Source organism: Dermacentor silvarum, chromosome 9 (genome assembly GCF_013339745.2).
Source record: "Dermacentor silvarum isolate Dsil-2018 chromosome 9, BIME_Dsil_1.4, whole genome shotgun sequence".
Lineage (NCBI taxonomy): Eukaryota > Metazoa > Arthropoda > Arachnida > Ixodida > Ixodidae > Dermacentor > Dermacentor silvarum.
The window spans coordinates 105,231,325-105,244,041 of NC_051162.1; the positions used below are offsets into that span (position 1 = coordinate 105,231,325).

At 47.7% G+C, this 12,717-nt stretch overlaps 1 protein-coding gene across 1 annotated transcript in view; it reads left to right on the forward strand.

Moving 5' to 3' along the window:
* The first annotated feature begins 1,828 nt into the window (after positions 1-1,828).
* The window catches only part of LOC119464894 (juvenile hormone acid O-methyltransferase), a 51,107-nt gene continuing 40,218 nt past the window's right edge, over positions 1,829-12,717 (forward strand). The window contains exon 1 of the mRNA XM_049655487.1: positions 1,829-1,904. The gene's annotated coding sequence lies outside the window, so the exon portion shown is untranslated. The remainder of the gene's footprint in view (positions 1,905-12,717) is intronic.

Consider the following 12,717-nt stretch of genomic DNA (forward strand, 5'->3'; position numbering starts at 1 on the left):
CCCTCGCTCGTTTTCACTCGCACATACAGCACACGGCCAATGAGAGTTCTTTTAGGGGCGAAGCTCCTTAGGGTGTGGGTCTGTCCCTCCTCTGTAGTATGTAGTAGTAGTAGTAGTAGTAGTAGTAGTAGTAGTAGTAGGTAGCCACGTCTACTTTTATGAAAAAAAAAATCCGAAAGTTGTGTCCGTAGCGCGCAATCGAACCAGGGACCCCTCGCTTCCGAATGCGCGGCTCTAACCACTACGCCACGAAGCTCACATGGACACAAGCACCACGATGACAATAAATACCCAACATTAACGAAAGACTGCGCGTTTCTAACGCGTTTGTGCTAGCGCGTTACGGCCCGTGTAAGAAGCTGGTGTAAGACGCTGTGGCCTCTCCGCCTTACCCCCGTATTCATAAACGCTCCTCGACTTGAACTTGACTTGCCACCGCCTTGGGCAGCGCGTTCGAAACGCGTTGAAGGCGGTGGCAAGTCAAGTTCAAGTCGAGGAGCGTTTATGAATACGGGGGTTATACTCTCTCAGCAGTCATGTGATGGCGTCGGCAAAAGCGGTGCACGTTCCGGCATGTGTAAACGGCTGCGTAAGACGCTGTGGCCTCTCCCCCTTGCACGTTTCTAACGCGTTTGTGCTAGCGTCCCCTTAAGCGGGAGATGGTGCAATTATAATGAAGGGCACGGTTATAAAATAGGATTGACGTCACATATGGCGCGTGTCATTGGTGGAAGTCAATCGTTCGATTTAGTGCGGCGAGACTGGGCGAATTACACGGAAGATTCACGGTTTACCGATGATTCCCTCCGGAGCTTCGCCCACTCATCATCATTCACCCCGTGGATATGCGGTGTTTTTTTTTTTTTTTTCTATTGCCAGACGCGCGACCATCGAAGAGGGAGCCCTTATCAGCTTCGCTGTAAAACTTGTCAAGGAAGGCAATGCTATCCGCTTAGAAAGCAAACCAAGGTGACCCTCTATAATCAAGGAGACGGTTTCATTTTCTTTTCAAACAAGGCTGCGAGTCACCGCCCGTTGCTTGGGTCAGCGCCTACGTAAATTTGACAGCAGGAGACTGGAACGAAAACAGAATGGAATAGTTTTACGTTATAGTTCCCTATGTTTAGGTATACGTTTTATCGCCGCCCCTGTCCCAACAAAATTTATCCTTCACTGGCTTGCAGCTACGCCAATAGTAACTGCTCTCTTCAAGGTGACCTAAGCTTCACCGCATTGGGGGAAAGCGTGCGGGCGTACACGAGTTTCACCAGTACGATTAGTACAAGTGGCTTTGGGCTCCATGTTATTTCCAGTCCGACTGTGATGTTATCTACACGCCAGTCCTATTTTCAGGATGGGCCATGAATCGCGCTTGAGGGCAGGGACGAGGGTGTTAACTGCACGTGGATCAACTACCGATCGCCTCGCCTACGTGAAAATACTGCTGCGAGATATGGCAGACACAGGCAATTAACTTTTATTGAGGTCCTGAGGGACTAGCCAGCGAGCTGCGTCCAGGAAATGTGGCATATCCTGTTTTTCAAGAGTGTTTGATCAAGAGCAACATTACTTGGCCACACTTTATAGGACGCAGAGCAACCGTCAGGCTTGACACAAATCACGTCAAACGATTCCGAAAAGCCGCTGAACCGAACGCGCACATCTGTCACAGCCCGGTGCACGTCAATTAGGAATGAAGGCGGTGGCCTGGGTTACAAAACAACATCTCTCCATCACAGAACTTATGAGGCCCTACAAAGCTGATGGACCATTTAATGTGGGATGCTTCTCTTTTGCACAGCCATTACATCTTACTGTAAATTTTCTCTAGAAGCGCGACAGAAATCAGTAGTGTAACTGACTGCAGCCAACTGAACATTCGGTTCTTTAAGTAAGCACTATAGGTAAGTACGTTCTTTTATATCACTAAGTATCATTCAGTATTATATCAATCAGTGTAGGTAAGGTACTTCTGAGGTACCCGACTACTGCCAAGCAGTTATCGCTTTCATTTAGTGAAAGGTTTATTGAGAACTATAAGAAAGCACCTTGATATGTTGGACTGCCACATACAGGCGATTCACAACAAATCTTATAATTCTGACGTATATCACGTGACTGCTCGTACCAGCAAAAGCACCACCGTCGTTGAGCATTGCTGGTGCCCGAGAGAATTAAATCGACGGAACAGCCTCATCTAAAACGACATTTGTTGCATAGCGAGTACCAACAGGGTACTGATAAGAATGTGTGCAACGCTATCTGAAACAGATAAATGCAGACAACTGGTTCGACGAGCACAATGCATAGCATAATATGCCGGGTGTATTTTTTTATTTTTTGAAGAAGAAGAAGAAGGTCGAAGATTTTTTTTTTAAATTGTCTGCGGTAGATAGCCCAATTGTAACCCTTGGTGTAAATTAAATTACTCCATGAGGCAGCCGTTAGTTCTGCGAGAAATCAAAATGTCTCATTAAATAATTAACAAAAATACGCTAATTAGGTTTCTATTTATTCACATAACAACACATATTTAAGCCAAGGAATTACAGCCGGTGCTCTCGCAAGGCGTGTATACATTTTGTACGAATTAACTGCACTGCACGAGTTTCGAGGTATTAATTTTCAATGTGTCCGACGAAATGCATTATTGTTCCAGTTACTTTTGCACGTGCTTCAATGCATAAAAGAGCGCTTTGTTAAAAGACTTCTTATTTGATGGACGCTCTACGAAGATGGACGCTCTACCATTTCACCACCGCTGCGTCATTGTACGTTGCAAAACAATAATATGAGTCTGTTATGTACTCACTTATTTACCGTCATGTTTTGCTCAATGACCGGTTATTGATCCTTTGGACGCAGCGCTCTACTATATGACATGAAATGCTTTTGGATAACACTCATGCTGATAACCTACCCTTTGTTTAGATTATTTCTTTTCATGAAATGAAATATTCCATATGCAAATAGATGTTGTCGTGTAATGCACGAGAGAACTTTTCCATTGATTGACATCTTGCGCTGCAGCAATACCGAGTCACGTTGACCGGTCCACACGCGCATGTTCTTTGGCCGCGGGTTCATTAGCAGGTGTTTCTGATATTTGACGGTGAGGTGACAGGGGTCCCAAACGGGATATAAACGGAACGTTTCCCGCTGAATTAAGTGCCATGCTTTCACATTAAATGCAGCATCTCACAAGGCGCCTGTAGCCCTGAAATAGCGAACTTCCAGCAATACTGCTGTCATTAACGTTCCTAATTCTTAACCACATGCTCACAATTTCCAAAGCGAACTTTAGCATCTCTCTCGCCCCTGACATTCATAGATTATCACGTGATAGCGACCAAGCAGAGGCGGAAATAATCACAGAAACAGCGATTGAAAATTCGGTAGAATCGGCCAACTTGCGACCAGACATAGAAACAGCGCTTCAGTGACAATAGCGACAAGCACAGTCGTCGGTCATGCAATCGAATTCCATTGGTCAAATGAATTTGCTATTTGCCCATGTGCCAAGGCACACAACGAAGTTGGCGGTCCCATGTCGCCAACTGCGTCCAAAAGGTTAATAACCGGTTATTGAGCAAAACGTGACGACGGTAAATAAATGAATACATAAAAATAATATTACTGTTTTACTGAAGTGCACACCGCGTTTCATGACGGCTGCAATTTTTTTTATTAGTAGCTACGTTATCCAAGCACGACATGTTATGCTGTGGAATGACACTTGCAAAGTCAACGATCGGTCACTGCATCAGTTGGCACATTTTTCAGAGCCTGCAGCAATCACTAGATATTACCAGAAAAAAATGTCACAGTTTCGCCCTAAGGGCGAAGCAATGAATGCGATAGCAACACAGCAATGTCATACGAAGTAAGGTGAGCGGCTTTGGTAGCAATATGAATGGTAGTAAACATGAGCTGATTAAGTAAGCAGGTGTGCTGCGGCGTAAGTAGACCGACATGAAGAGAGACTCGATGACCACGACGAGGCGCGTGTGAAACGGTGGTGTTGATGAGAAGCGCTTCCCGTGGGCAGCGCGTGCGAAGGGACACACCTGTAGCGCTGCACTGCCGACCCGGGCAGCATTGCATGTGTAGCGTGCGTTGGAAAATGTGGCCAGACTATTACTAACTGATTGAACAAGCGTGGTGTGAGCGCGCACAAACAAACATGAATAGATCACACTGAATGACTGCAGACAACGACTGTCAAAACGCTGGCAGCAAGCGCATATATACGCCGCAGCAGCGGGCGAAGGTACGTGCGGTCTATCGCTTCAACGGAAACTGAGCGGCGAATGCACGGCGCTTAAAGGTCAGAGCCGTGGGGAGATAAGAGACGGTGCGGGCGGAGAGACGAGCGCGGTTGTTGGCAGAGAAGAAGTGCGCCCCCCCCCCCCCCCGCTCCCTCCAGCGCTGGCTTCCCGCTTCCTTGCTTGCGCGTGGGTGATGGAGTGCGTTCGCTCTCCCTGATAGCGCGCGTCCCCGCACGCTTCCGCTGGGGCATACGCCGCGCGGCGAAGATTTTATCTATACGGAACCTCACGGCGACGGCAACGGCAGAAATCCGGTTGAAGTGTCCATATAATTGCTATCGCAATAAAAGGGTGTTCCATGGTGGCCGCTTTATTTCTTTAGTAGTTCTTTATTCAAATGACTTAGTGCGAGCTCAGCGTGCTTCTTCTTTTATTTTGTGGGTTTCTTTATTAGACTATTTCATTTTATTCCGTTATAAATATGTTCCTTTTCACAAACTTAGGCAGAAAATAACCCAATTTTTTCTCATTATCTCTAGTATATGATAAAACACGAATTAAGATTAAGAATAAAAATTCAGAGACCTTCCATATACTGTAAAGATGGAGGCCAGCGAAGCTGTGACGATGGTGGGTCTGTTGTAGTGAATATTGCTATAGCGAATTTATATATTATCCTTATTGATTATATTGAGTGTCTTTGGGATGTTCGTCAAAGAACAAGGACACCGGCGTCTTGTATCCGCCCAGCGCGACGGCCAAGCAGTGCGCAAGCTGCGCCAAGTGCACTCCATCGTCATAGACTAGCGTATGAGCCACAGCGTTCATAGCCTTAGCATACTGCACGGCAGCGTCAGGATCCCGTGAGATCTGTCCCGCTGCTGCTCTCGGCGGCTCATATACACACACATATCCAACGCGGGTATGAGCCACACGTGATTTCTTTCTTACCTTCCTGCTTTCTTTCTCTCTTTCCTTCTCTATTTCTTTATTTCTTTCCCCCTTTATTTCTTTGTTTCTTGTCCCTGGCTCACACCCGCATGTTCAATGCGGGTATGCGCCACACGCGATTTCGATGTCGTTGATCTTGAAGTAACTGAAGAGCCTGTGACGTTATTGATGTCATGACCTATCAGTTATGTTAGCCGTTTTGACACTTGTGCTAAGGCACAACTGGCGGGAAACCGCCACACACACGGAGCCGAAATGATGATGATGATAGTTTATTTCTACACGTGGACACGATCCTGGGGGAACTAGTCCTTAACAGCTTCGCTGTAAACCTAGCCACAATCCTAGCAACTTTAAGCGACTTTTCAGAACCACGAAATTCCAGGTGTCCTAGAAATTTCCCATGCTTTGCCCATGCCTAGGCCCACGTGGTACGTTTTCCGCCACCTCGCAGCATCGCAGCATTTCTAGATTTCCGGTTACAGCTTCCAGCTCCAATGGTTCGCTAAACAAACTATTCAAAAACTTCGGAGCGGGCAGAAGCTTTGCCGACTTCGCGCGGACGCTTGGCGCAGTTTTGCGCGGACGTTTTCAAGCACAATTATTCTATGCTATGCTGTACAAAGTGTAAGGCTCACATATGACGCATATTTCAATCAATGCTGAAACGGTCTCGGCGCCGCTACACAAATTATTCACACTCTTTGCAGGCTGTAACGTTTAGTAAAGCAATATTCCTTTTGTTCAATTATTCATTCCCAAGTCACTCTAAAGTACAGGACATGGAAGGCACCACTACCGACATGTTTAGTGTCTAAAAACGTCGCAGTTTGCATCGATGGCGACAGCAAACTATTACACAGCTATACGAACTACGAATAGTCGTTTTATGGGCCGCATCGATTTGTAAACATTCGCTTACTGACTAACTTCGCAAGGATGGCGTGACGTGCTCACGGGCAAACACGCATACTCGCTAACCGCGCACACTCGCTATCAAAATTCTGGCATCTAGACGAGCGGCAGCAGCGAGCGAATTTCTCGTTGTGCTGCCTCTCACTTCAACACGAACTAAGGGGCGAACACACAGCGCACACGAAGTCATCAGCCCTTGGCACGCCCGGACTCTGTACCCACCGCAGATCAATTTCAATATAGCGCCCGCACTGCCACGATCAGCTACGCCATACGAAAGGCTTTCACTCGCCCCCACAGCAGACGGCACGCGGTCACGATGCTATCACACTAGGACTTTTTACGGAACATCACAACGACGGCGCGTGGGGATATGCGCGTGGGATGTCCATATACGTGATATCGAAATAATAATCATGTGCTTGCGCTGTCTTATAACAGTGCCCTTAATGGTATTCTTTGTTTCTGCGGACTACTTCCGGGGCCCTCAAAACACTAATATGCGCCAAACTTTCATATTTGACAGCCACAGCAGTATTAAGGAGCAGTGGAATAGCGCATTCTGTAGGGAGGAAACCATTTGCGCATGTCACTTCCTTCAAAATAGGATAGATGGAGAGAGGTCTGTAGATGTCTTTGGTGCTTTGCCGTCATTTTATGACGAGCAGTCGCAAATCAGTGTAAACGTTAATTTTGCTAATAACTATTGCCAGTCTGTAGTGTTGAGAAGTGCTCCAACGGGTGCTAGTTAGTATAGCATGGCGTCATGGTGTAAATCACGCGTCTAGGGCGACGCACGTAGATAAACCGCCACGGAAGCAGTGCACTCATGTCTGTGTGTATATGGGCACGTGAACAGGCTCACACAGCACGTAAACAAAGTAAGTCTGTGATTGTTTTGTGTTTGCTTGTGTTTCCTTGTGAGTGTCAGTGTGTGTTTGTGTCCCTATAGCAGCGCAACATCAATTTTATTGGGCGTACCGCGATAGGTGATAATGGGGCATCGAGCTTATGAAGGAAGTTACAAAAGCGTTGACAAAGAAGTATTCCAAGAGAACTACTATTTTACCTACATTTATGCTCATTATTATGCAAACTACATTTATGCTGTGCACTTACTGCGTGGGCCCTCAACGGCACTCCAAAACAAGTAACCGAACTAAACAGACACAAAAATCAAAATCTAGTCATGCTCAGATATTTGCGTGTATCTATGAGAACCAACTTTTATCTCCAAGACAAATTGATCCATGGATAAGGTTTAACGACCCAAAACAACACAAGAACTATGTAGGACACCTATTGGAGGGTCATAGAATAACTTTGAGTGCCTGAAATTTCGTGCCGTGCAAGGGTGTCTGCATTCTGCCCGCATCACAATGTGTGCACTGCGGCTGAGATTCGAACATACGACCTGTACAAGAAGGATCAAAAGTAACCTGAGTGCTCCATACTTGTTTTGTTTCTCTTGTTCATATCAGCACATAAGTTTCCCCATTGAGTAGACTAGTAGCTCTGTTGAACCGCAGACATGTGTGATCGGGGAATTTCGTTGTAGACGTTGATCCAAGCTTTCTGTCTTATTACATCTATTTTTTGTTTATTCGTGTTTGACGACTGAGGTTCCTCCCAAGCTTTAGCATGCACACTCTCCCATAAAATGATTTTGCTCTATAGTCACAGAATTATATTAAAAAATGGCTCGGACTCTCGCAGGTCTACCAGCCGCAGCAAAGAACAACAATTATTGAAAATGGCTCTGTCAAGGCAAGCTTCCGAAGATCCCAACGAGGTTCAACTTGACCCCGCAGAAGTCGCTGAGAGCCTTCGTCTGTCGGCGTCCGCTTACGCGAAACACAATAAGCCTCAGCGTAAGTTCAACCTACAAGTGCTCAATTTTTGTCAGTCGATGTTCCGGGAGCCGTCGCAAGAGAACCATCAGTACCTCGACATCGGCTGTGGTACGGGCGATTTCACTCGAGATGTCCTCCTGCCCATGTGCCTACCCTGCCGGAAGATCGTGGGTGTCGACTGTTCGCCGGAAATGATCCAGCATGCGAGACGTCACTCGGCCAGCGAGAAGCTGCATTTCCACGTGCTCGACGTGTGCGGCGACGTCTCTGGTTTCGCCGAGAAGTACGGCCACTTCGAAAGGGTGTACTCGTTCTACTGTCTCCACTGGGCCCTCGACCTTGGCGCGGCGATCAAGAACATAGCCAAACTGTTGACCCCAACGGGCGAATGCCTTCTCGCGTTCTACGCGTGCCACGAAGTTGCCATTGCTTGGAAAAGACTGGTTAAACTGGACCGCTGGGCGAAATACTCCGAGGTAGGTGTCACAACGCTATATGTGTCTGCTATACTGCTACATTAGTCCTCAGAACAAGTGGCAGCATAGGAAACGACCGAGCGAGCAGAAGCGAGGGCCTGAACGTCTCGATCTCTTGCTCCCACGTGACCACGTTCAATGTCACGACGTCACGGCAAAGTCATCTCATGGGAATTGAAAACAAAACTGGCGGTAGAAAGCTATTATATAATATTATTTAGGCCACTTGGAGGCTTGCCAGTGTTGATTTAAGGTGTAGAGGTCCCGGGAGGTAATTTACCGCAAAAAAAAGCGAATTGTGAAGCGGTCTGCGCTGGATGCGTGAAAGAAGACGAAGAGGGTGGCTAGGGGAGAAGTGAGGATGATGAAGTGAGATTAAATGGCGGACGACACCCGTCTCACTGAGTCGCGTACCTCAGGACGTTCATTAAAGTTTTCCATCCATCCATCCAACCCGTCTCACTGAGATTATGTCTTTTATGTAGCCGTTCTAGTTAGGAACGCTACATGTCTAAAACAGAGAGTCCTAAGTCGTCTGCAAACTTCTTACCATCTACGGAATACCGGGTACCGGAGCCATAGATGGCAGTAGCGAAGCTGGTAGCTTGTGACACTTTGTTCAACTATAATGCGCTTGAAATTTTTGTGTCACGTGAGTGCTCTAGTTGCAGAGAAATCATAAAAGGACGGCACGTTAACGACTGTGTCGCTACAAATGCTCCATGCACCACAGGTTAAGTAGAATATGGTATGTCACTGCAGTGTGTCCTTTGTGTGCTCCCTGCACCACAATATGGCGCTACCAGCTTTGTTGTCGAAATTCGCTAATATTCTTTAATTATCCTGTAATTATCTTTTAAAATCTCACGACGACTGTCGACGGACGAGTGTACGGCAGCGGCACTGCTCTTTCGCGCTTCCGTAAAGGGGCCCTGAACCACTCTATCAACCCGGCTTGGTGAACAAAGTCAAAGTTTAAACTCCGTTTGTTGGACAACAGTGCACAAAAAATACAGTTGTCAGGAGCACAGGCAAAACGAAGTAAAAATAGGCTTGACGGGGTCTGTAACCCCTAAAACAATTTGTGCACATAAAAAGAAAACACATTCTGCAAATACTATACGCTGCTGTGAGTATCTCAGCCAAATTTTGCACCTGTGCGCGGTGCGTGGGCCTCACAAACGTCGTCTGCTTACGCTTACGCACACAGCCACAGGGTTAGACGAGGAGGCTCCCGATAGGGTGGATAATGAAGCAGGACCAAAGTAGCGAAGTTCTGTAGAAAGCTGTTGAATTTCCCGCGTTCTTCCTACAAGAAAGAAGAGGACGAGGATCGGAGCAGGGAGCGCGTGAGCGCGTTCGAAAGAAGGAGCCTGCGTTCTTGGACGTTCTGGGCTCAGGTGGACGCTAATAAACGCCTCTCTGAGTCTCGAGTTTTTTGTCGGCTGTTCCGTGTGCCACGTACTCTAACATTTGGTGCCGAAACCCGGGAGGCAACAGCCGGGAGCTACCGTCACGGGACTTCACTGGTGGCTACCGACTGGAACCACTGCCACGAACCACGGAGGTACATGGATCAGCGGACCGCCATGTATAAGCTCAAGTTGAAGCGAGCCACAAGGAGGGCCCAAAACACCAGGATCATTCAAGAGGCAAGTGCAGTGCTAGAAAACAATGCCGCGACATTACGACAGATCGACTGTATTTACGAGCGGCTCAAGACCAATAACGATGAATTGAAGAAGATCAATGATGAATTAGAAAGCCACATAAGTGAAGAGGCATTCGAGGCGGATTACGCAACCGTAATTGAGTATGAGGACAACGCGACCCGCATCTTAGCCGAGCTCCAGAGCAAACGCCGCCAGCAGTCCGAAACCACTTCATTGTCATCGCCAGTCGATGTTCGCGACATGCCGGTGGCCACAGGGCATTCTGAAAGGCCAGGAGTCAAGTTGCCGAAGCTGGTAATTAATGCTTTCGACGGTGATCTGAGCAAATGGAACGCGTTCTGGGAGCAATTCGACCAGATCATCAACCAGAACGGAACTCTTACAGCAACCGACAAATTCAACTACCTAAAGTTATTTTTGAAAGGAGACGCGGCGACAGCTATCGCGGGGCTGCCTACCACCGAAGCGTGTTACGTTGACGCCTTGGACATGCTAAAAAGACGTTTCGGGCACAAAAAGCGATTGGAGCAGGAGTATTTCACAAGGCTTCGAAGGCTCACTCCTGTGCGTTCTTCTAATGAAGTAACGAAACTTCGCAAGTTGTACGACCAGGTGCTCATTAACACGCGGGGACTAGAGACGCTTGGCGTGAGCAAGTCGTCTTTCTCGTCGATGCTATGCGACGTTCTGCTCAGGGCACTGCCACATGACATTGTCGTAGCGTATCACAGATCTTGCGCTACACAAGCTGCAAGTTCCGCCAATGACAACGTTCAGCAAGCCACGGAGATAGAGCGACTGCTGCAGTTCGTCTCTATTGAACTGGAAAGCCTTGAAAAGAGTGACTTTGGGGAGAAAAAAGTATACGACGAGGCGACTCATCCTAGAGACAATAAGAACCGCCAGTTTGACAGTGCGATCCCAACGTCATCAGTGCTTCATAACCAAGCTTCAAAACCACCTCCGGATACGGGCTGCATTTTCTGCAAGTCAACGCAGCATTTGACGGAGTCTTGCCGTACAGACTTATCGCTGTCAGAGAAGAAGAAACTTCTCGCCGCCGACATGCGGTGCTTTCGATGCACCATTAAAGGCCACCGTGCAAGGGATTGCAGACGGAGAATTGCGTGCTCCGGCTGCAGAGGTCGTCATGCGTCTAGTATTTGCGACCCAGACAAACTAAACCGAAAGGCCCATGAAGACGTGAAAGGCAGCAGTACGACTGTATGCGCAGCTACAACTAAGAGCAACGAAAGAAGTGACACTTTGACGTGCGTGCTCCTACAGACTTTCCGAGCATGGGCAGTGACAGATTATTCATGCCGTTACATCAGAGGCGTGTTCGACGGAGGAAGTGAACGTACGTTCGTAACAGAAGCTCTTTCAAGGCGGTTAAAGTTGAGGTGTCTTGGCTTTGATACCATAGCAATAAACACTTTCGCCAGTGTGAGCAGTTGCACACCGAAAAGATTTCGCATCGTCGAGCTTCACCTCCGAAGTCAGCATTCCGACGTTGAAGTGGCATTGAGAGCCATCGAGATACCCCACATTAGCCGAGACATATCAGCCAACACGATGACTCCTTCGTTCATCACATCATTCAAAGGAACCGGCCACGATATCGCCGATGAACTGATCCACCCGTCCATTGAAAGAGAAAACGGAGTAAGTGTACTAATTGGCTCAGACCAGATGTGGGCGGTGATGACAGGGGAACTCTCCAGACCGGGAAACGAGGAAACACTCATCGCTATGAACTCAAAGTTCGGATGGATCTTTCAAGGGAGCACCGAGCCCATGTCGTCAAAGCCAGTCAACTCACGAGTCATGAATCTGCAAGCAAGCCAACCGTCTGCAGAAGATAAGCAGTTGTTGATTCGGATGGAGTTGCTCCAGAGGGAAGTCGACAAGCTGACAGCCACAGTGGAGAACCTGTCCAAGCAGCATGATCACTTGCTTGTGGAGAGGGACAGCCAGGCTCGCCAGCTTGCCCTGCTCACTGAAAAACTCAAGGAAAAGGATAAAGATACACAGACTGCCCACTTAACATGCCGAGCTACAGAATCACACATTGACAAGCTGCAAGACAACCTAAACAGCAAGGAGAGTGATGTCATGAGGCTCACATGTCGAGTGAGAGAGTTGGAAACAGAAGCTGCATCAGGAGCCGAGTCCCATTCCCACCTCCTGCATGAAAACCAGAGGCTTCATGAGAACTTTACACTTGTGGCGAAAGAGCACAAGAACATGGCATCTGACTTGGAGAATGCTGTACCACAGAAGAAAGAATTTGAACTTCAAATCCAGGAGCATGTGATTAAAGTGGCCAAAATAGAAGAGCTCCTGCGTACAAGGGATCGAGAGAGGGAAGATCTTTTGAACCAGCACCGGTCCCTTATCTCGGCCAATGCTGATCTGCTGACTCAGGCCGAGCAGAGCGAGAAAGAACAGGACAGCAGTGATGCCACACTCAATAGCCTGCGTCAGCAGCTTGCGCGACACATGAGTGTGACGACAGAGGAGAAGCAGAAGCTGGCTTCACTGGGAGCAACTATGGCAGTCTTGCAAGAGTCCTTGCAGC